Here is a 25,675-nt window from a genome sequence, read left to right on the forward strand (position 1 = left end):
AGCTGTCAATACCCTCTTGATTGGCATCGCCACACCCACTGGGGGCTATATGATCGTATTCGAATCTTAGCATAACCCCTTTGGGCCGGGTCTCTGGTCGTATTCGAACCGGAAGCCCCTAAGTTCTTCTACTTTATAGTCAGTTCTTGTCTGATTATTTCAACGTGTGTACGGCCGGGTCTCACTTTGCCGGCTTTGGCTTACAGTATTAGCTGAACACAATGGGTGTTATTAAGACAGGTAAACCGGACTTGCGGTACCAACCTTACCACCCGGGTTATTTGAGCCGGAAGTATGCTTGCAGGCCGCTAAGTATGTTCTTACGGCTATCTTAAGGATATAATTGAAGACCAGTCCTTTTTGATTCATATTCCGGGTTATATATCTAAAACTTATGATTCTCAGGGCGGTAAAGCCGCCTCGAGACTTGTGATTTGCCCTTCTATGCAGGATAGTTAACAGGCAACTATTTTGAGATTAAGGAAAACAAAGGATTGATTATGACCCGGAGAAACATAAAGGAGACAACTTCATCAGACTTTAACATTCAAGGCGTGCACGATGGCACGACAAAGATAAAGTGTTGGTCCTACTCTATTACAAAGACTCATTGAGTCCAAAAAGGAGAGGCATTGATTGATAAGCCGCCAGCTGAGTTACAACGCTTGCTGAGTTGAGGTCTCCGGCTCGTTCCTCTCTTCTCCTCCGGTTGATCCCAAGACCTGGAAAGTTGATGACTTCCAGTCGATGCCGCTGAGAGCTTCGAATTGGGCTTCCTCGTCAATTAACCCGGCCGGGTCAATCTCCGGGGCGAAAGTGTGCTGACGAGCCGGCGGGATCAAGTTGAGGGCTTCATAGCGCGGAGTAGGGATCCTCTGATTTTCTGCGTCGTAGCCCGGCTGATACTCGGACAAATCTGTATCGTTGCCAATAAGAGTGGCCACCGGGCGTACGGCCTTCACGCAAGCTGCGAAGTCCTTCTGATCAAAGGCGGTGCCGTCTTCCTTCAGACTTGGATAGCCGAGGGCGATGTCCGCCGGGTCTAACTCTGGCAAGAACGCCTTGGCCCGGCTCAGCGCAGCGATCGCTCCGGCTCTTGCAGAGGCCCGTCGCAGCTCTTGGATCCGTTGAGGCAGAACGGCGAGCCGGCGAAGGACTTCCGCCAGGTGAGTCGGCACCTCGTTGGAGAGGGCCACCACAGCCAAGGCACGTTGTGACCCGGTGTAGAGTTGCTCCACCAGGGTATATACGGCCTTCAGCTTGGTCACCACACTCTGATTCAGGTTGGCACTTCTGGGACCTGTTTAACAGAGTCAGATAAGCCGCCGACAAGGATGAATTATGAGATATAAACATTCTAAACTTGATGAAAGCCGGTGAGACGACTTACCGAAGATTGCGGCCACCATCTGGGACACTTGGCGCTTTAGGCCGGAGAGCTCGGCGGTCTTCTCGGAGAGAGCCTTCTCCGCCTGTTCAGGCCGGTTCACCAATGCGGCCTTTTCTTCGGCCCACGCCTTCCGCTCAGCGTCGAACTCCGTCTTCAGCTTCTCTTGCGCGGCGATGCTGGACACAAACTTGGCGTTTGCCTTCCGGGTCTCCATCTCTTGCATCTTCAGCCGGTTCTTGAGATCAGCAAGGTCAGCCTCAAGCTTCTTGCCAGCAGCCTGTATAAATTTCCGGGTTATGGCATGAACAATTACTCTACAAATTTAAAGTCCCAAGCGTTTTCCAAGCAAAGACACTTGGCACTTGGGGGCTAATGAATATTGAACGTTTCTATCTACACTTTGCCGGTTCAAATGGAGTAAGCCGGAACCTAAGTCTACAACATACTCAATCATAAGTCGTCGACTTGGGGCCTAGCACGGTACGGGTAACTAAGCAGTAAGTAAGAGGACAGAAGAATATTACCTCAGATTTCTGCTGGATCTGGGTCACCATAGCAATCTCTGCGTCCCGGCTCTTGTGCACTTGGCTGACGAAGCCGGAGACGATCTCTCCAATGTTCAAGTTGGAGTAGTCGGTGAGGTCCAGGTTAACCCGGCGTGACTCTAGCAGCTCCCCTTTGGCGGAGCACTTGGCCAGCACGGTAGGTCTCCCCGGCTCAACGAACTCCGTTCGGGTGATTACCACGTCCGGGTCATCAGCTGGGGGAGCCGAGCTGGAGGCCTCCGGGTTAACAGCAGCTTCTGTAGTTGTCTTGGTGGTTGGGGCAGTGGCCTCAGGTGCAGAGGCGGCTGGCGGCTCTTGAGCGGCTGCCTCTGGCTCAGGCAAGTCCGGCTCATCGACCGGCTTGGACTTCTTCGCCCCTTGGTGATCTTGGCCTGGGCACTGAAAGGACAAAAAGATTAAGCATAATAGGTAAGTGAAGACAAAAGTACAACATGAGATGGTTATCATTACCCGGGCACGGTCTTGAAAGCCGGCAGGCTTGACTGCATAGAGTCGCCGGAAGAGGGGGAAGTTTCCTGATAATTTGAGTCAGAAGAGTTGAGCGGTTGACGTATAACACCTGCCAAAGGATGAAAAGGGTACAATTTTGAGATCACCTCGGTCCGGCGTTTCCTCGATGCGTCAGGTAACCCGGAGGAGAGGTCGGTGCTTTTGTCGGTCCGGGTGTGCCGCCGGCTTTCATGCACCTGTCGCTTCAAAATAAATTGAGGGTCTTGATAAGCTAAAGGATGTGAAAAGCTTACTTTCCGGGTTACCCTTCGGATTTTCAGCCTGGGCAAGGGCTCCGAGTCGGAGGAAAATGTCGTTACCTCTTCAACCACCGGGTTACTTGCTCCGGTGTCGTCCTATTGATGAACAAGTATTGATAAGGCGGACAGAAATAAACAACAAAGTACAACAAGGACTTACAGGCTCAGGGGTTACCTCTGACTCGGAGCTGTCGCTTAGTTGCATCAGCTCTGAAGCAGTAGGCCTGTTTCCTTTCTTGCGAGGGGCGGCTTTCTTGGCGGCTTTCTTCGCCTTTCTGGCCTTCTTGGCCGCCTCATGGTCATATTTGACCCGCCAGAACTTATCATCAGCCTGAAAAATACAATGATGATTTCTTAAAACGATTCAGATGACAGTTATATACAGATAAGAGGTTTAGATCAGCGGCTTACCGCTGGGGCTGGGTTGGTCTTGCAGAAGGGGGCTAACCCGGTCCTTCCGCAGTCTGCCAGGCTCTCGTTCAAGAGAGCCTTGGTCATCTCCTCTGCAACATCTTCAGGAAGATCGTTGCGGCTGTGTCTCTGGGGGTCATCCTTTCGGCCCGTGTACTCACACATTAAGCCGGGGCGGCGGCTCAATGGGATCACCCGCCACGAGATCCAGACCCGGACCAGATCGATTCCATTCAGACCATTGCCCAGGAGAGCCTTGATCTTGTTGATGGTGGGGAGCAGAGGTTGGCGCTCCGCTTGAGTCAGCTTGTCTGACAGTGGGTGAGTCGGCTCCAGACGCGAGGGGCGAAAGCCGGGCAGCGGACTCTCATCAGCCGGCGACGTGTCTTGGCAGTAAAACCATGTCAGATTCCAGTCCTTGGGGTGGCTGGGCGGCTCTGCGTAAGGGAAAAGGCAGTCCCTCCACCGCTGGATGGAGATGCCACCTAGCTCCAGACTTGGCCCATTGGCACACTCATTCTGACGGTTTAAATAGAAAAGCTCTCTGAAGAGCAGCAGACTGGGTTCTTCTCCAAGGTAAACCTCGCAGAACACTTGGAAGTTGCAGATATTGGACACTGAGTTGGGTCCTATGTCTTGAGGCCACAGATCGAAGAAGTTCAGAACGTCTCTGAAAAACTTTGAGCCGGGCGGTGCGAAGCCCCGGCTCATATCATCCGCAAAAATCACTACCTCCCCGTCCTTTGGTTGTGGTCTCTCTTCTGACGGGTCAAGGGCACGGTAGGACATGATGTCTTTCTTGGGCAGATAGCCGGACTTGACAAAATCTGCTAAAGTTTCATTGGTGACATTGGACCTCATCCAGTTGCAACTGATGGAGGCTTTAGGAGCCTTGGGAGGCATGGTGACTGTTGGAAACCTATGATACAGGGAAAAATATCCGGTTTAATAATGAGCCAGAGGAGACTTGCAAAGTTAAGGTTTAAGGTGGCGGCTTATGGAGGGGACTAATGATATATGTCTAAGTACATCGGGTTATCTAAGCCGCTGGTGTGCTTGAGGGTAATTCAAATTGTCTACAGCCTTGTTATAAGTGAGCCGGAAAGTTCTACGGTGCGTGGCTTCTCTTAAGTCGGAAGGTTCTACGGCGCGTGTTTTCTTTAAGCCGGAAATGTAAACCGCCATGATTCAATGAGGGCAGTTTTTTACTAAGTGTGGTGAAAACAGGTTTCACACGTAGCGGTGAATATTTTGGATCAAAATGGTCAGGCAAAAGAAAAGGTTGTTAGACCTAGAAACAGACGCGAGGGAGGTTCTTGAGCTCGAATGAGGTCTTTATGCAGTAAAAAGAGGCCTACTTGGATTTGAAATGAGTGCTAAACAGCCGCCGCACTAGTTCTACCCTATACTAAGATCAAAAAGAGGCAGTAAAATTCAAATCTACTGAGGGCCGCGATGAACTACGAAGAACAGAGGAAGAACTATGAAGCCCTAGTGCGGATCTTCCCTATGGAGTAGCAAGGACTCACCGGTGCTGAAGAGGAGCGGAGGTTGCCGCCGTTTGTCTGGACCGAGTCAGGGTGATGAAGCGGCCAAGGTTGACGAAGACCGGGGGCGCGGCGGCGGCGGCAGAGTTCGAGCTCGAGCAGAGGAACAGTGGCGCGAGGAGGAAGAAGGGTGGCTGAAAGGCCCGTCGGGCCGGCCTATTTATAAGGGCGAGCTCATAAGTGGGCGCGAGAAACGAGGAGACCACGGCGTGGTTATCTCCCCACGAAACGCCTCGATTTTCGGGATGGCAGTAAAGATAAGATCCGTTGCGGATCTGGTGGAGTAAAAAATGGGCTTAATGGAAGATGACGTCACGGCAGATTACCCGGAGTCCAGAGGATGACGTCACGCCGGGTTATGGCTCTCACACAATGGTAAGCCGGAGGTTTTCTGTCGAAAGAATTGAAGATTGACATGAGCCGGCTCAAATCAATCTGGGGCCTAATGTTGAGGATATAGACCTTAGAGTCACCCGCCAGGAGGGGCCGGGTTACTCATATGGTCATTGCCAGAAGCCCGGAGCCAAGCTTGAAGACGATGGGCCAGAGATGGGCTTAAGACCCGGATATGGCTTAAGGCCCGTAGTTACAATCATTATTATGGTAGAACTTGTAGTGTAAGGCAGGAATAGTTGAGAGTCCGAGGCGGACACTCTTATGAGCCGACCGGGACTCTGAGAACAACTGGGCGTCAACCTCCCTATATAAAGGGACGACCCGGCAGCGGTTTAGGGACAAGAAAGATCTCATCGAGAGCCAGGCATAGCAGTTAAGCTCCCTGGTCATCGAAACCCTAATCAATACCACCTCAAACTGGACGTAGGCTTTTACCTTCACCGTAAGGGGCCGAACCAGTATAAACCCTCGTGTTCCTTGTCCCACTTAACCCCTTCAAGCTTCCTAGTTGCGATGGCTCCACGACTAAGTCCTAGCTCGAGGACATCTGCCGTGACAATTCCACGACAAGTTTGGTTGAATCTGATCCTTTCCATGGTTATGAAACTGAAACTGTTGTGGCACATCTTACTAAGTTGAATGACATAGCCACCCTTTTTGCTCATGATGAGAAGATTTGCTATTACTATATTCTCAAATTATTTCTGTTCTCATTAAAGGGTGATGCTAAAGCTTGGTACAATACTCTTGCTCCTGGTTGTGTGCGTAGTCCCCAGGATATGAGATATTACTTCTCTGAAAAATATTTTCCTGCTCATAAGAAACAAGCTGCCTTACAGGAAATATTTAACTTTGTGCAAATTGAAGAAGAGAGTCTCCCACAAGCTTGGGGGAGGCTTTGCCAATTGCTTAATGCTTTGCCTGATCACCCTCTTAAGAAAAATGGAATACTTGATATCTTCTATAATGGACTAACCGATGCTTCTAGGGATTTCCTAGATAGTTGTGCTAGTTGTGTTTTCAGGGAACGAACTACTGGGTAAGCTGAAGAATTATTGAATAACATATTGAAAATTTATGATGATTGGACTCTTCCTGAACCACCGCCTAAACCCACTCCAAAGAAGAGGGGTATATTATATCTCAGTCCTAAAGATATGCAAGAGGCAAAGAAATCTATGAAGGAAAAAGGTATTCAAGCTGAGGATGTCAGAAATTTACCTCCTATTGAAGAAATACATGAGCTTGATACACCACCACCTAAGGTGGTAGAGGTAAATTCTCTAATGAAATTCAATAATAATGACAATCCTCACAATATGCACCCTAGCCAATGCCTTTATGAATTTTAAAACTATATTAGAAAACAAGATCACTTCAATACAAATGTTATGAAACAGTTGAAATACAATTCTCATTTGATTGCTCGCTTGAGTGACTTGTTATTTAGAATCTCAATTGATGTTAGAGGTGTGGGAAAGCATGCTTCTATGGTTCGAACTCAGTTAGAACAAGTTGCTAAATCTCAAAGAGAGTTGTTAGATGAAATGAACAATAATATCAATGATCATGCTGTTAGAGTAATGACTAGAGGCGGTAGAATGACTCAAGAACCACTTTATCCTGAGGGACACCCAAAAAGAATTGAACAAGACTATCAAAGAGTTAACACTGATGCACGTAGTCCTTCTAAAAAGAAAAGGGAAAAGAAAAATGATAGGACTTTGTATGTCTCTAGTGAACCTGAAGTAGAGAAACCTCCTGATAATGACAATGAAGTTTCTATCTCTGATGCTGAAACTCCATCTGGTAGTGAACACTCACCTTCTGATAATGAAAAAGATAATAATGAGGTTCATGAAGACACTCAAACAAATAATAAAGAACCAGATAATGATGTTGAGATAGAACCTGTAGTTGATCTTGATAACCCACAACCCAAGAATAAAAGATATGATAAAAGAGACTTTATTGCTAGAAAACACGGTAATGAAAGAGAACAGTGGGTTCAAAAACCTATGCCCTTTCGACCTAAGACAACTAAAAAGAAAGATGATGAAGAATTTGAACGCTTTGCTGAAATGCTGAGGCCAATCTTTTTGCGTACTCGCTTGACTGATATCTTAAAAATACCTCCTTATGCAAAATACATGAAAGACATCATCACCAATAAGAGAAAAATACCGGAAGCTGAAATCTCCACCATGCTTGCTAATTATACTTTTAAAGATGGAGTACCTAAAAAACTTGGAGATCCGGGAATACCAACTATACCTTGCTCCATCAAAAGAAATTATGTGAAAACTGCTTTATGTGATTTAGGAGCTGGTGTTAGTGTTATGCCTTTCTCTTTATATAAAGGACTTGGTTTGAATAAACTCACACCTACTGAAATATCTTTGCAAATGGCTGACAAATCAACTGCCATACCTATCGGTATTTGTGAGGATGTGCCCGTTGTTGTTGCTAATGTTACTATTTTGACTGACTTTGTTATACTTGAGATGCCCGAGGACGACAACATGTCGATTATCCTTGGTAGACCCTTCTTGAATACTGCAAGGGTTGTTATTGATTGCAATAAAAGCAAGATCACTATTCATATCAATGGTAATGAGCATATGGTGCACTTTCCGTAGAAACAATTCCAAGTGAATGGTACTAATGTTATTGAAATATCTCCGACAATCACTATTGGAAGTTTTCAACTACCTCTACCTACTGTTAAAAAGAAATATGAAATGCTTATTGTTGGGGACATTCATATCCCCGTTGAGGTAAATTAGTTATTTACGAAAGTTCTTCGGTTTCATGCTGATCGAGAGTGGTTGTTAATAAGACTTGATGAACCTTATTAATGGATCATTTTTGAGAGGTATGAAGTTGATGAATTTAGTAAGCACTACCTTCTATCCCTACCTTTTGTTTTCTGTTTTTTATTAAGTTAAATAAAATAAAATGCCATGTTTTGTCTGTTTTCTGATTTTTCCTGTGCAATAAAAAATGACCGAAAAATATAAGTTCTCAGAATGCTCTGAAAATTTAATACGATTTTTTCTGAATATTTGAGAATTTTTGGTGCAAATAACATCAAAAGGAGGTGCACCAGGTGGGTACAACCCACCTGGGCGGGTCAGGACCCCCAGGCGTGCCCTGGTGCGTTGTGGTCCCCACGTGGGCCCCCTCACTTATCTCTTCATACCACATCATCTCCTACCTCCAGAAAAAAAAATCACCATTGCTCTCTCTCTCTCTCTCTTGTGTTCTTGCTCTCAAACCCGCGGATTTTGATCTCTTTGCTCGAAGCTCCATTTCCGAAACTGTTTCGGGGGATTGTTGCTTGGAAAAAGATGAATATCTCTGACAGTGATCTCCAAACCTGGAGATTGGCGGAAGTACGGCTGTGCGAATGGCCGCATACCCCGTTCATGGAAGGGGCTGGAATCCTTCAAGAGTTTGCACAATATGCTGGTATGCCGACCTCACCGACTTCATCACAGCTGAGTGTGAATAGTGTCATATCCTCACAAACACCTTTATGCAAACTTTTACTTTCCTTCCTAGGAATAATCCTCCTGAGGTGCAGTTTAATTTATATGCTGAGCCCCATTAGATACCGTTTACTGAGTTCTATGAAATATGCTTGCTTCCTTCTGATGGTGGTTTGGTAGAGCCTAGGCCTGCAGAGTTTGAAGCCTTTTATCGTACCTTGACAATGGGTGATGAGAGAGGGGTGTCGGGTATCACCACCGCTGGCTTGCATTTTCCTGTTGTTCATTATTTAATATTTTCATTGCAAAATGCTTGCTTGCTAGAGAGAAGGTGGGTGCACTCAGTGCCCCAGACCTTGCTGTCTTACGTCGTGCACTTGAGGGAGACAACACTTATAGCTTGGGGGCTATTGTGGCACGTCGCCTTCACATTAATGAATCCAAGGGTAAAATACATGGTGGTATTTACACTACTCGTTTGGCGGCTCGCTTTAACGTTGAGATACGCCTGCATGATTATCCTCTGCCCAAGATTTACCTAGATCGCGCAGCCATGGAGCACCACCAGTTTATTGCTACTGATTACCCTCACATCCCTATTCTGTATAACTTGGTTTTTAGTGTGAGAACTCGTGATATTATTCCATTGCCTGCTCCTGCTTTCTTTGATCTTGTTGCCAGGGGCGGATATAGGATTATGCATGCGGATATCATCACCTACCAAAACAACCAGGCTGCAGTAGAGGAGGAGCCTCAGTAGTGGGATCCATGGATGCCCGCTCCTCAGCAGTTCTACAATGAACCCCATGGTTTCTTCAACTACTGACTGATCACCAAGTTAGGCCAAGAGCCTAAGCTTGGGGGAGTACGTATTCCCACCAACATTACATTCATGTTTACACATTTCATTCCAGTTGTCGGTATCCTCACCTTTTCATTGTATTATCCATGTTAAATTTATGTTCTCGCTTTCTTCTTGTGTGTTTGAAAAACTTGAGAAAATACAAAAATATTTCCTGCTTCTTTTTAATTTTCTTTCTAGAGTAGTTAGCTGTAGGCTGTAGCACTAAAAAGAAAACCCAAAAAGATTTCCTTGTTCTTCTTTTCTTATTGGGAGCTTTCCCGCGTAGATAGTTTTTCTTGTTTTTGCTTTTCCCTTTTATTTGCCTGTTCTAGAAAACCAAAAACTCCAAAAATATTTCAGTGTGTTTCTCTGAATTTCTTTTCTTTTTATTTGAGTCATGCCGAGGAGAAGACCACGATGAATATGTTGAGTGGCTCTCATATGCATAATTGTAGATCTAACAAAGAGCCCATATTACCTTGTCTTCTCCTGTTGAATAAAATGTTTGCAGATTCCAGCTTAGTCCACGACACTCTTGCCCTATTATTATTTTCATATCGTTGGGTCGTGCAAGTGAAAGGCAATAATGATGATATTTGATGAACTGGCCCGTGGCAGAGAGAGATGGGTATGAGCTCGACTTGTTCTGTTTTTGTAAATATGTTTAACCTAGTATCCATGATTCAGCCCATTATGATTAAACATGTTTGCAATGACAATTATAGATTATAGTTTCTCATGCCACGCATAAGTAGCTAGGGGTGGATAATGATTTTTCTTGGATATCAACATTGCGTTAAAATGATCGTGATGTAGTATGATGATATGGTATCCTCCTCTGAATGTTCGAGTGGCTTGACTTGGCACATGTTCATGCATGTAGTTGAATCAAAACCAACATAGCCTCTATGATATTTATGTTCACGGTGTTCATATCCTACCCATGCTAGTGTCCAATGTTACTTATGCATAATGCATTTTCATGACCGTTGTTGCTCTCTAGCTGGCCGCTTCTCAACCTAATTGCTAGCCTTCGCCTGTACTAAGTGGGAATTCTGCTTGCACATCCAAAATCTTAAACCCAAGTTATTCTAGACGAGTCCACATACCTACCTATATGTGATATTACCCTGCCGTTCTGAGTAAATTTGCATGTACCATCTCTAAAAACTTCAAATAAATATCCTTTTTGTGTGCCTAGTGTTGGGGAACGTAGCATGCAATTTCAAAAAAAAATCCTACGCTCACGCAAGATCTATGTAGGAGATGCATAGCAACGAGAGGGGGAGAGTGTGTCCATGTACCCTCATAGACCGAAAGCGGAAGCGTTAGGTTAACGCGGTTGATGTAGTCGAACGTCTTCGCAATCCAACCGATCAATTACCAAACGTACGGCACCTCCGAGTTTAACACACGTTCAGCTCGATGACGTCCCTCGAACTCTTGATCCAGCAGAGGGTCGAGGGAGAGTTTCATCAGCACGACGGCATGGTGACGGTGATGGTGATGTGATCTGCGCAGGGCTTCGTCTAAGCACTACGTGAATATGACCGGAGGAGTAAATTGTGGAGAGAGACGCCGCACACGGCTTGGAACAATTGGTGTGTTTCGAAGGGGTGCCCCCCACATATATAAAGGAGGGCGAGGAGCAGGCCGCCCATGAGGGGGCGCGCCAAGAGGGGGGAGTCCTACTAGGACTCCAGTCCTAGTAGGATTCGCCCCCCCCCCCCTTTCCTTCTCATGGAGGGGGAAAGAGGGAAGGAGAGGGAGAGGGGGAAAGGAAAGGGGGGTTGCGCCCCTTTCCCTTGTCCAATTCGGACAGCCCATGGGGGGGCACCCCTTGTAGGCTCCCCTCTCTCTCCCCTATGGCACATGTTGGCCCATTACTTCCCCGGGGGGTTCCGGTAACCCCTTGGTACTCCGATAAATATCCGAAACATCCCGAAACCATTCCGGTGTCCAAATACTATCGTCCAATATATCAATCTTTACGTCTCGACCATTTCAAGACTCCTCGTCATGTCCGTGATCTCATCCGATACTCCGAAAAAACATCGGTCACCAAATCACATAACTCATATAATACAAAATCGCATCGAACGTTAAGCGTGCGGACCCTACTGGTTCGACAACTATGTAGACATGACCGAGACACCTCTCCGGTCAATAACCAATAGCGGAACCTGGATGCTCATATTGGTTCCCACATATTCTACGAAGTTCTTTATCGGTCATACTATAATGACAACATACATTATTCCCTTTGTCATCGGTATGTTACTTGCCCGAGATTCCATCGTCGGTATCTTCATACCTAGTTCAATCTCGTTACCGGCAAGTCTTCCGTTATGCATCATCCCGCAACTAACTCAATAGTCACATTGCTTGCAAGGCTTATTATGATGTGCATTACCGAGAGGGCCCAGAGATACCTCTCCGATACTTGGAGTGACAAATCCTAATCTCGATCTATGCCAACCCAACAAACACCTTCAGAGATACCTGTAGAGCATCTTTATAATCACCCAGTTACGTTGTGATGTTTGATAGCACACAAGGTATTCCTCCGATATCCGGGAGTTGCATAATTTCATAGTCGAAGGAATATGTATTTGACATGAAGAAAGCAATAGCAATAAAACTGAACGATCAACATGCTAAGCTGACAGATGGGTCTTGTCCATCGCATCATTCTCCCTATGATGTGATCCCGTTCATCAAATGACAACACATGTCTATGGCTAGGAAACTTAACCATCTTTGATTAACGAGCTAGTCTAGTAGAGGCTTACTAGCGACACTGTGTTTTGTCTATGTATCCACACATGTATCAAGTTTCAGGTTAATACAATTCCATCATGAATAATAAACATTTATCATGATATAATGAAATATAAATAACAACTTTATTATTGCCTCTAGGGCATATTCCCTTCACCTGGATCGTTCATGGAACGATAGGAGGTGGTTGGTATCTTCCATGCTAAGCGGGTTCTTCTCAGGTCGAGTGTTTATTCACTCGCCATTGCACGAGAAAAGGGGCGGTAATAGGGATGCTCAGTCCCAAATTGCAAAAAGAACATACAAATAATCAAACAAAATCTCCCAATGGAGTAATAACATTTACTTTATCGCTTGGGAACCGCTACTAATGTGTTTAGCATGGAAGATATTGATAACTGATGGTCGTGAAGTGAATAAGAAGGGTGCATATCTCAAAATATCATTTACCTCTGTTTTAAAAACCTGAGCTCTGGCACCTCTGCAAATCACGGCTTCCCTCTGCGATGGGACTATCTATTTACTTTTATGTTGTGTCACCACCTTCTAAAATAAGCGCCATAACCTGAGAGCACTGCTATCATGCTGATGCATTGTGTGTAGCTAATGTTGGGTGCATCATGACTCGATCTTTTCTGCCATGAATTACAATGTTTAGTCACTGCTTGAACTTTGCAGGTGCTCTGCATTAATGTTCTGCGGTCTCAGAAAGGGCTAGCGAGATACCACTATTGTCATATTATATCATGGTTGTTTTGATAACGTGTTGCCGTTTGAGATATCTTATTATTGCCCTCTAGGTGATTATGTCATTGATATGAGTTAATATAATTTTTAAGAGTTATTGTCTGCATGGTTAGTTATAATGTTGGCTGAAAACCTGGGTGTTGTTTAAGCCTATTTATGCAAACAAGAGCAAAAGAGTTCGTAAAAGTTTTTCTTTTTCACTTTCAGTTTATCAACTGAACTGTTTGAGGACAAGCAAAGGTTTAAGCTTGGGGGAGATGATACATCTCCAACGTATCTACTTCTCCGAACGCTTTTCCTCTTGTTTTGGACTCTAATTTGCATGATTTGAATGAAACTAACCCCGGACTGACGCTGTTTTCAGCAGAACTACCATGGTGTTGTTTTTGTGCAGAAATAAAAGTTCTAGGAATGGAACAAAACTTTGCGAGGAATTTTTACCCAATAAAAGAGAATTTCTGGAGCCAAGAGCCACCTGAGGGGGGACCTGGGTGGGCACAACCCACCAGGGAGCCCCTGCCCCACCAGGCGCGCCCAGGTGGGTTGTCCCCACCTGGTGGCCCCGCAGACCCTGAAACCGATGCTATAAAATCCTATTTTTCCAGAAAAATTCAGGGAGAAAGAATTATCACCATCCACAAGACAAAGCCGCCGGCACCTCCTGTTCTTCATCAGAAGGCCAGATCTGGAGTCCTTTTGGGGCTCCGGAGAGGCGGATCATTGTTCTTCGTCATCACCAACCCTTCTCCATTGTCAATTCCATGATGCTCCCCACCGAGAGTGAGTAATTCCTTCATAGGCTCGCTGGTCGGTGAGGAGTTGGATGAGATTCATCTGTAGTCTAGTTAGTTTTGTTAGGGCCTGATCCCTAGTATCCACTATGTTCTGAGATTGATGTTGCGATGAATTTGCCATGCTTAATGCTTGTCACTTTGGGCCGGGGTGCCATGATTTTAGATCTGAACCGTTTATGTTATCACCATTAATTATATCTATGTTCTAGATCCGATCTTCCAAGTTATAGTCACCTACTACGTGTTATGATCCGGCAACCCCGGAGTGACAATAGTCGGGACCACTCCCGGTGATGACCTTAGTTTGAGGAGTTCATGTATTACACGTGTGTTAATGCTTTGTTATGATTCTCTATTAAAAGGAGGCCTTAATATCCCTTAGTTTCCAATTGGACCCCGCTGCCACGGGAGGGTAGGACAAAAGATGTCATGCAAGTTCTTTCCATAAGCACGTATGACTATTTACGGAATACATGCCTACATTATATTTATGAACTGGAGCTAGTGCCTTATCGCCATAGGTTATGACTGTCACATGATGAATATCATCTAACAAATTACAGATCCAATGCCTATGAATTTATCTTATATTGTTCTTGCTAAGTTACTACTACTATAGTTACTGTTACACTTGCTGCAAAATCACTGCTATCACTATTACCGTTACTATTGCTACTACTACTATTATCAAAACTATCATACTACTTTGCTACTGATCACTTTGCTGCAGATAATTAATCTCCAGGTGTGGTTGAATTGACAACTCAGCTGCTATTACTTGCAAATATTCTTTGGCTCCCCTTGTGTCGAATCTATAAATTTGGGTTGAATATTCTACCCTCGAAAACTGTTGCGATCTTCTATACTTGTGGGTTATCAACACCCTAGACTCACGGGGATGGAATTTAAATCCTTTGACAAATGGTTCAGTGAGAGTGTGGTGTTGGTTGCACTTATCTGAAATGTTGGGACCGAGATCGGCATTGTGAACATATTGCTCAAATTCCTCCTTAATGCCCACACTCACCATATAGTCGTCGCATGTACTACAAAAAAAGACACATCCGTGACATTTTGGCCGAATGAATTTTTTTTTCTGTCATGCTTATGACACTTCTATGACGATAATTGTGACAAAACCTGGTATCATTATAGATGTGGTGGGATCCTACTTCTATGAGGTTGACCTACGAGGTTTGGTAGTAACTTGATCTGAAGTTTCATGATCATCATCATTAACTACCTCAATAATTGGTGTAGGCATCACTGGAACTGATTTCTGTGATGAACCATTTTCCAATTTGAGAGAAGGTACAACCACTACAAAAAAAGACACATCCGTGACATTTTGGGCCGAACGAATTTTTTTCCTGTCATGCTTATGACACTTCTATGACGATAATTGTGACAAAATCTGGTATCATCATTGATGTGCTGGGCGCCTACTTCCATGACAAAAAATCATGACAGAAAATGGGCTTTTCGTCCTAGGCGGGCCGGAGACGCAACTGCATGACATTCTTTGGGCCGTCCATGACGGAAAAAACCATGGTAGAAGCGAGGGCGAGGAAAATATTGGGGAGTTCCCGGTTACGATGGGTGGTCGGGGCCGAGGGATGCATGGAGGTTTGCGTGTTTCTCTCATACACGTACGCACGTATGTGTGAGGCGTTGCGTTCTAACTGAACCCGAGCGAGGCGTTGGGCTCTAACTGAACCCGAGCGATTGCACTAGCTACGTTACTGAACCTCGATCGATCCCTTGCTGTTAACTGAACCCGAGTGATTCCTTTGTTACTGCTGCTAACTGAAGCTGATCGATGTTGCCTCTTGATGAACAGTGAGCGTTGTTGTGGGGGTTGGATGAACAGTTCTTGGTGGGTGGGGGTGGATGAACAGGACCCCATGGTAGTGGAGGCCGTTGCCGCTGGATGAACAGGACCCCGATCGAGCCGGTTGGGGATGGATGAACAGGACCCCGTGGAGGATTGGATGAACAGGACCCCGGGGAGGGCTGGTTGAACAGTAGCCGGTGGAGGGCTGGATGAACAGTAGCCCGTGGAGGGGCGGTTGAACAGGACCCCGTGGAGAGGGCTAGTTGAACAGTAGCTGGTGGAGGAGCGGTGGAGGCTGGATGAATAGGAGCCCGTGGATGAAAAGTGGCTGGTGGAGGTAGGAGGGGAGACGCCGTGGATGAACAGTCGCAGGTGGAGGCTGGAGGAGGTCGACGGTGGATGAACAGTAGCCCATGGAGGCAGTCGATGGTGGAGATGAACAGTATCCCATGGAGTCCTGTTTTGTGGTACGCCACACCCCTCCCGATAAACAGGACCCCTGTTTCAACCGTAGCGCTCCAACACAAGTCAGTTTCCTCCATTTTGCGGTACGCCACACCCCTCCCGACCAACAGGACCCCGTTTCGACCGTAGGATGTCCAAGAGAAGTCCATTTCCTCCGTTTTACGGTATGCCAGATGAGGGAGTCCTGGATTAAGGGGTACTCGGGCGTTCGGGCTATGTGACATGGGCCAGACTAATGGGTCGTGAAGATACAAGACAGAAGACTCCCTCCCGTGTCCGGATGGGACTCTGTTTTGCGTGGATGGCAAGCTTAGCGTTCGTATGTAAAGATTCCTTTCTCTGTAAACTGACTCTCTACAACCCTAGGCCCCTCCGGTGTCTATATAAACCGGAGGGTTTAGTCTGTAGAGGCAATCAGAATCATAATCATACAGGCTAGACTTCTAGGGTTTAGCCATTACGATCTCGAGGTAGATCAACTCTTGTAATCCCATATTCATCCAAGATAATCAAGCAGGAAGTAGGGTATTACCTCCACCGAGAGGGCCCGGACCTGGGTAAGCATTGTGTCCCTATCTCCTGTTACCATGGATCCTAAGACGCATAGTTCGGGACCCCCTACCCGAGATCCGCCGGTTTTGACACCGACATTGGTGCTTTCATTGAGAGTTCCTCTGTGACGTCGACGACGGGATTGATGGCTCGCCTTGTTATCAAGGACAGTATCACTTCCGGAGGAGCCCTGGTCTCTGGCCAAACCCTTCGGCTGGCAGCTTTACCATGGCCGCCCGTTCGGCTGTTAAGCCGATGATGACCTCTCAAGTCATCGAAAACCGTCTCTGTGTTGGCCCCGAACACTCCAAACAGATGGATCCGGCAGATTTGTCATCTTTAAACGAACTCCTGGATCGCATCGCTGCCCTGGGGGTCGCTACAGGCTATGATCGGATTGGGCTTAAACCCGATCAGAGAGAAATCAAATCTCCGCCGATCACCCATCAGATAGCGGTCGTAGAGGAGCAAAACAACAACAACTCTTCCCCTATGCTAAAAATAAGCTATGTTGGGATCTCTGAGCTCGAAGAGCCGGATACCCGTCCGCGGGGTGACACCCCCAGTCCTCCGATCTTAGAATCAGGCGTTAAGCCTAGAGAATCATTGGACATCCCGGAGCCCGAACTAATGAGCTCGGAAGTTTTTCAAACTCCGGACTCCATGGTGGGTCAGGGTTCGGATTTAACGCCACCCACCCACCATAAACAATATTCGCCAAGCAATTCCGGTCACCCGGATATATGTGACCTCATGTACGTACGGCAGCAACCTCAGGAAATGGTCCATCACTTTTGGGCCAGATTCCTCCTTGTCAAGGACAGGATTAAAGGTTGCCGCGACGAGGACGCAATTTCAGTATTCTGCAATAATTGCATGGACAAAGGGATCCTCAATGCTCTCAACCACCGTTGCGTATCACACTTCACTGACTTGGCAACCATAGTACAGAAATACTGCGCAATGGAAAGCGCTTGGAAAACTCAGACAGCTCGCTGGGAACTACCGGCTTTCACACCACCTCCCAGGCAGGCAAAAAGGATGCACCCTCATGGCGCACCCAACCCAATGGGCAAGAAAATAAAACCCATTACGGGACGTGGAACCGTTCTTGAGGGATGGATCGAAAAGCCATGCGAAATACACACGACACCGGATACCGAACCAACCCACAGCCTTAGAGCTTGTTGGATACTCCGGCAAGTGGCCAAGAGCTTCGAGGATATCCTCACCAAAAACACATCGGAGCAGTACTCTCCGGAAAATGACGACCTCAGGGTATTGACGGTCTTTGAGACTTTCACTTTAAACAATCGGCGTAAGAGGGCACTACGTGACCTCGCCGAAGTCTGCCAAGTCGCAGCAATAAATCCTTGGAACGACACGGCCATAACTTTTACTGCTGATGACGAACCAAAATTTTGTTCAGTCCGGGCACTAGCCGCCTTGGTTCTCAACCCAATTGTGGATGGCTTTTGGCTCACTAAAGTGCTCATGGACGGCGGCAGTGGGCTGAACCTCATCTACGAGGACACGCTCAATAAAATGCAAATAGATAGAAGTCGCATCGAGCAAAGTAATATGACCTTTCGAGGAATCATTCCCAGTCGGGAAGGAAGATGTGTAGGAAAAATTAAGCTCGACATGGTATTCGGCACGCGGGAAAACTATTGGTCCGAAGAGATAACCTTCCAAGTGGTCTCTTTCAACAGTGGATATCACGCTCTATTGGGGCGAGACGCATTCACGCGTTTTCAAGCCATACCTCATTACGGGTATATGAAGCTCAAGATGCCCGGGCCCAACGGTATTATCACTCTCACCAGTGATCCGGACATAGCACTCCGCGCCGAAAACAAAACCGCATCCCTGGCCCTCGAGGCACTATCTGAGGCCCTCGCAGCCGAAGAGTTAACCGCACTATGCTCCACGGTGGATAGGGACGACATAATTCTTGATAAGTGGCCCAAATCCACCTCCTTCAAACCAGCAGACGAAATTGTCAAATTTTAGGTTCACCCAACGGACCCTAAGAAGACAGCCTCCATCGGGGCACAGCTGGACCCGACAATCGACGCCGCATTACGCGCGTTCCTGCACGAGAACTGGGACATATTCGCCTGGCACCCCTCAGATATGCCAGGAATCCCATGCAGGTTGACCGAACACAGTCTCAATATATTGAAGGGATATAAACAGGTCAAGCAAACACTGCGGCGCTTTTCCGAACCCAAACGACAAGCTATGGGGGAGGAGCTAGCCAAGTTAATTGAGGCCGGGTTCATTAGAGAAATAAAACACCCAGACTGGCTAGAAAACCTGGTGATGGTACCAAAGAAGGACAAATCCTAGCGCCTGTGTGTTGATTTCAAAGACCTCAACAAGGCCTGCCCTAAGGATCCCTTCCCCTCCCCCGCGTCGATCAGATCATTGATGCCACTGCAGGACACGACTCACTGTGCTTCCTCGACGCATACTCCGGATACCATCAAATCAAAATGAAGGAATCCGATCAAGCCGCAACGGCATTCATTACCCCATATGGGCCTTTCTGCTTCAATACTATGCCCTTCGGGCTGAAAAATGCGGGCACCACCTACCAACGCATGATTCAAACATGCCTGGAGAAACAAATTGGCAAAACGGTCAAAGGATATGTGGATGACATCGTCATCAAAACTAAGCACGTTGAGTCACTAATAGACGACCTGCGTCTCACATTTGACAACCTCCGTACATATGACATCAAGCTCAATCCGGAAAAATGTGTTTTCGGCGTCCCCGCTGGAAAACTGCTGGGCTTCATCGTTTCCAATAGAGGAATTGAGGCAAACCCAGCCAAAATCCGAGCTTTGTCACAATTGGCTACACCAACAGACCTCAAGCAGGTCAAAAAACTAGTCGGGTGCGTGGCAGCTTTAAGCCGCTTTATCTCCAGGTTAGGAGAAAAGGCATTGCCACTATATCGCCTGCTCCGACACACCGACCACTTCGAGTGGACGGACGCGGCAATGACCAGAATGGAAGAAATAAAAGCTCTTTTAGCAAGCAACCCAATTCTGGCTGCGCCAAACGTCGGTGAACCCATGTTATTATACATCTCTGCAACACACCACGTGGTGAGTGCGGTGCTCGTCGTTGAACGAGAGGAGGACGGACATAAATTCCCACTTCAGAAACCGGTATACTATGTATCCACTGTCCTCACACCATGCAAATCCCGGTACCCTCATTACCAAAAGATAGCATACGCGGTCTTCATGGTATCCCGGAAGCTACGACACTACTTTCAAGAGTGCTCGATCATGGTGGCTTCCAAAGTACCACTCAATGACATAATAAACAACCGCGACGCTATAGGCTGGATTGCTAAGTGGGCCATTGAGCTTTTGCTATTCGACATAACATACAAACCGCGCCGAGCCATCAAATCCCAAGTATTGGCTGACTTCGTCGCCGAATGGACAGAGGGCGAACTCCCTAAAGAGTACGGTACATATTCCAACTGGGTCATGCACTTCAATGGCTCTAAAATGCTGGCCGGTTTAGGAGCGGGTGTCGTCTTAACGTCCCCCACAGGAGACACAGTCCGATACGTACTCCAAATATTATACACAAACTCCAACAACACAGCCGAATACGAGGCCTTATTGCACGGTCTTTGGATGGCTGTCTCCATGGGCATACAACGCCTGGAGGTGCGTGGGGATTCAAACCTCTCAATATCCCAAATAAACGGAGACTTCGACACAAAAGATCCGAAGATGTCGGCCTATCGTAACGCCGTACTCAAAATATCAGCTCGGTTTGAGGGACTCGAGTTTCATCATGTGGCTCGAGAAAGTAATCAAGCGGCGGATGTCCTTGCTCGCATGGGCACCAAGCGTGACCCCGTCCTCCCTAACATCTTTGTGGAAAGGCTCTTCAAGCCATCTATGGCGTGGCAAGATGAGAGCGACAACACTAGTCCACATCCAATTATAGCCCCAGATTCCGAACACAACACCGATGTCATCGGGGGCTCGGCCACCGAAATAACACCATCAGCCCATCTAATAATGGCAGTAATTGCCCCATGGACCGAACCCTTCTTGGCCTACCTCAATAGGCGAGAGCTCCCTGAGGACCAGAATGAGGCCCGATGCATCGTTCGGCGTTCGAAAGCCTACAAGGTTCATGAAGGAGAGCTCTACAAGAAGAGCGCTACCGGAGTCCTTAAAAGATGTATCTCCGAAGAAGAGGGATGCCAGCTCCTGGCCGAAATACATGTTGGCCTCGGCAGTCACCATGCCGCAGCTCGGGCTCTTCTAATTAAGGCCTTCCATACTAGTTTCTATTGGCCGACGGCCCGAGCAGAGGCACAGGACCTTGTCCAACATTGTGTAGGATGCCAACTTTTTGCCAATCAAAGCCATATGCCGCCTACCGCTCTACAAACAATCCCCATTACTTGGCCTTTTGCAGTCTGGGGGCTTGACATGGTCGGACCCCTTACAGGGGGAAGCCATAAGAAAAAATACCTGCTGGTCATGGTAGATAAATTCACTAAGTGGATAGAGGCCAAACCAGTTAAAATGGCCGAAGCCGGACCAGTGATAGACTTTATATCTGGTATCCTACACCGTTATGGTGTCCCACACAACATCATCACCGATAACGGCTCCAATTTTACAGCCGACGAAGTGAAAACCTGGTGTGCTAACCTTGGCATCAAGCTCGATTATGCCTCCGTCTATCACCCACAAACAAACGGTCAAGTCGAACGAGCTAATGGTCTTATCAGGAGCGGCATTAAGCCCAGACTAGTGCGGTCTTTGAAAGAATCAGACAAACACTGGGTCGAGGAGCTCGACTCCGTACTCTGGGGGCTGCGGACCACGCCCAATCTGACTACCAGTTACACACCATTCTTCATGGTGTTCGGCGCAGAGGCTGTTTTTCCCTGCGACATCATTCATGACTCACCTCGAGTGCGCATGTACGAAGAGAGAGAAGCCGAGCTTGATCGGCAGGACAGTCTAGATGCCCTGGAGGAGGAGCGTGACGTTGCAAAAGCCCGTTCCGCATTCTATCAACAACAAGCTCGCAGATATCAAAGCAGAGAAGTGTGGGCCAAGACTTATAATGTTGGTGAACTTGTTCCATGCTTGCCAGAAAAGAAAAAGGACAAACTCAAGCCCAAATGGGAGGGTCCCTTCATTATAGATGAAGTTCTCAATGGAGGTGCGTACCACCTGCTTGATGCATCAGATAATCGCTTAGAGCCGAACCCGTGGAATGCCGCCAGACTCCGAAGATTCTACGCCAGAGCCAGACTCATTGTTCGTTTTCTTGTTCTTCTTTTTACATTTTCCTCTCTTTAAATTTTTTCAGCTTTATAGCTCTTATGCGGCTAGACCGCACACTTATGAGGTACACATCTTTAAATGTACACGCCCATAATACCTGGGGGCTTCTTTTACAGAAGCTTGTTATCATTTTTTGAGCATCAAGCTCACAAACATATGTGTCCTTCTCTCATATGTACCTTTTCTTCGCCATTATATGCACCTTTATGACTTAAGTTTTTGCCAAGCTGGGTTGCCTGGCTCCTGTGCTTATGCCCTACGTTCCTGTTTGTTCGGCTAGGGCATAAAGGGAGCACCTCTGCGATTGTTACAGCCGGGTCATCTGGACGTGTACCTCAAACTGGGTGAAGCTGAAAGCTAGCGTTCTTAAGGGAATAATCGGTCGGCGGACTAAAGACGTTTTACCCTCGTTGCAATGTGAACCCCCAGATACTATATATACTACGATTTTTTTGAATCACAGTTCCGGCATGCATACTAATGCATGTTCACCCAGGGAAAGGAACCCTTAACGGAACTATTCTCCCTGGAAGATGTTTCTTACAATCAACAAGTAATATAACATAGCTAGCCGGATACAACTTGTCTGTTCAAGCAACTATGACCCCTACACCTGGTTTCCACGCATGCCCCGGTATTTATTACCAGTTCGGTATTCAGAAACACTTCGCACCTTTGGGTCCGGAGGCGGAAGCGAAAAGGTCTGCCATGACAATCGTTTTACAATTCGGCTAGGGACAAATCTGTCAATTGAAGTACATAGTCACTTGGAGTCGGAAGCTACTTCTTCCTCTATACCGTCTAACAGGCTGTCTAACCTACAATCCTGTTGTGAAAACTTGGCGGCTATCTTTACTTGGTCATATACCAAGCTTACTGGAATTTCTTTCCCATCTGACCCCCGAGGCCCGACCCGGGCCATATGATTCGGATCAAGTCTGGTGTACCGCATTTTCACCATGGCCCAGGCCTCGCGTGCGCCTTCCCGGCAAGCTGATATCTTCCATAATCCAAAGCGGCGCCAAGCTCCCTTGAATAGCTTCACAAGCTCCTCCATACTTACTGGAGGGGATGCGGATGGCTATAAAGCTTTGGCAACACTCTGCATCGCTTTCCGAGCTCGATCGTGCACTTGGGACAGCTCTTGTAGCAGATCGCCTTGAGATCCGGACATTTCCTCTTCGGGACGGCCAGTCAGTATACCCGCAGACATAAATCTGTTTGCTCATTTCATTGCCGCATTACATGAAGGTAATTTCAAATGCATACTGAATATGCCGCCCCATAGCCTTTTGTTCTCTTTTACGGCGTCTGCTAGCTGGGCTCGCACGTCTTTTAGCTCTTCGCCCAGCAGGGTGTTGGAATCCTGAAGCTTGTTCTTATCATCCCTGGTCCGCGTCAACACATGTCCGCCAGCGTCCAGTTGCCTTTCGGCATGTTGTTTACCCGCTTGCGCGACCTTCAGTTCCTCTTTTAGTTGATCTAATGATCCTGCCATGGGAAATACAACAGTATTAACATTACTGGTATATGATTATATTTTTCTAATGGAGGGGAACATTACCAGGCGGTGCCTCCTAGGACTTCTCCAGTTCGGCGGTAACAACAGCTAGCTGGGTCCGACACTTTTCCAGCTCATGAGACAGCATGTTGTTCTTCTTCGTGAGTGCCTAATTATACAATGATCCTTAAATCAGTTGTTTCAACTGCTTTAAGTCTCGGGGGCTACGGGTATATGATTACCAGATATGTACAATACGTACTTACACACATATCTTTTAAATGCTGGTCAATGGCTCTCGTACGCCCATCCCAAGCAGCTCGGATGTACGCATCAGCCGAGCTGAAGGCATTGAACGCCTCTTTAGTAAAGTTGGGGTCGTGAAGAGTGGCTCTTCGGCGCTGATGATTCATGCCGCTCTCTACTTCAGAGTTCGTGATAGATACATGATGACCCACAAGTATAGGGGATCTATCGTAGTCCTTTCGATAAGTAAGAGTGTCGAACCCAACAAGTAACAGAAGGAAATGATAAGCGGTTTTCAGCAAGGATTCTCTGCAAGCACTGAAATTATAGGTAACAGATAGTTTTGTGATAAGATATTTTGTAACGAGCAACGAGCAACAAAAGTAAATAAAGTGCAGCAAGGTGGCCCAATCCTTTTTGTAGAAAAGGACAAGCCTGGACAAACTCTTATATAAAGAAAAGCGCTCCCGAGGACACATGGGAATTATCGTCAAGCTAGTTTTCATCACGTTCATATGATTCGCGTTCGGTACTTTGATAATTTGATATGTGGGTGGACCGGTGCTTGGGTGCTGTCCTTACTTGGACAAGCATCCCACTTATGATTAACTCCTATTGCAAGCATCCGCAACTACAAAAGAAGTATTAAGGTAAACCTAACCATAGCATGAAACATATGGATCCAAATCAGCCCCTTACGAAGCAACGCATAAACTAGGGTTTAAGCTTCTCTCACTCTAGCAACCCATCATCTACTTATTACTTCCCAATGCCTTCCTCTAGGCCCAAATAATGGTGAAGTGTCATGTAGTCGAAGTTCACATAACACCACTAGAGGAGAGCCAACATACATCTCATCAAAATATCAAACAAATACCAAATTCACATGACTACTAATAGCAAGACTTCTCCCATGTCCTCAGGAACAAACGTAACTACTCACAAAGCATATTCATGTTCATAATCAGAGGAGTATTAATATGCATATAGGATCTGAACATATGGTCTTCCACCAAATAAACCAACTAGCATCAACTACAAGGAGTAATCGACACTACTAGCAACCTACTAGTACCAATCCCAGGCTTAGAGACAAGAATTGGATACAAGAGATGAACTAGGGTTTGAGAGGAGATGGTGCTGGTGAAGACGTTGATGGAGATTGGCCCCCTCCCGATGAGAGGAGCGTTGGTGATGACGATGGCGATGATTTCCCCCTCCCGGAGGGAAGTGTCCCCGGCAGAACAGCTCCGCCAGAGCCCTAGATTGGTTCCGCCAAGGTTCCGCCTCATGGCGGCGGAGTCTCGTCCCGAAAGCTTGCTTATGATTTCTTCGGACGAAAGACTTCATATAGCAGAAGATGGGCACAGGAGGGCCAACAGGGGGCCCACGAGGCAGGGGGCGCGCCCGGGGGGTAGGGCGCGCCCCCACCCTCGTGGCCAGGGTGTGGTCCCCCTCTGGTATTTCTTCTGCTCAATATTTTTTATTATTTCCAAAAATAACTTCCATGGAGTTTCAGGACTTTTGGAGTTGTGCAGAATAGGTCTGTAATATTTGCTCCTTTTCCAGCCCAGAATTCCAGCTGCCGGCATTCTCCCTCCTTATGTAATCCTTGTAAAATAAGAGAGAATAGGCATAAGTATGGTGACATAATGTGTAATAACAGCCCATAATGCAATAAATATCGATATAAAAGCATGATGCAAAATGGACGTATCAACTCCCCCAAGCTTAGACCTCGCTTGTCCTCAAGCGGAAGCCGATAACGATAAATATGTCCACATGTTTAGAGGTAGAGGTGTCGATAAAATAAAATACGGACATGATGGCATCATGATTATTCTCATAACAGCAACATATATGGATAATGTCATATGGTTTCTTATGCTCAAGTAACAATCTATTCACAATGCAAAGTATGAATCAAAAACTTCATTAAGAACCAACAAACTATAATCTCCGTCATTGAAGCAACTGCAATTTTCATAACATAAGAAAGAGTCTATGTCAGAG

The sequence above is a fragment of the Triticum aestivum genome, chromosome 1D (genome assembly GCF_018294505.1).
Source record: "Triticum aestivum cultivar Chinese Spring chromosome 1D, IWGSC CS RefSeq v2.1, whole genome shotgun sequence".
In the NCBI taxonomy this organism is placed as follows: Eukaryota; Viridiplantae; Streptophyta; class Magnoliopsida; order Poales; family Poaceae; genus Triticum; species Triticum aestivum.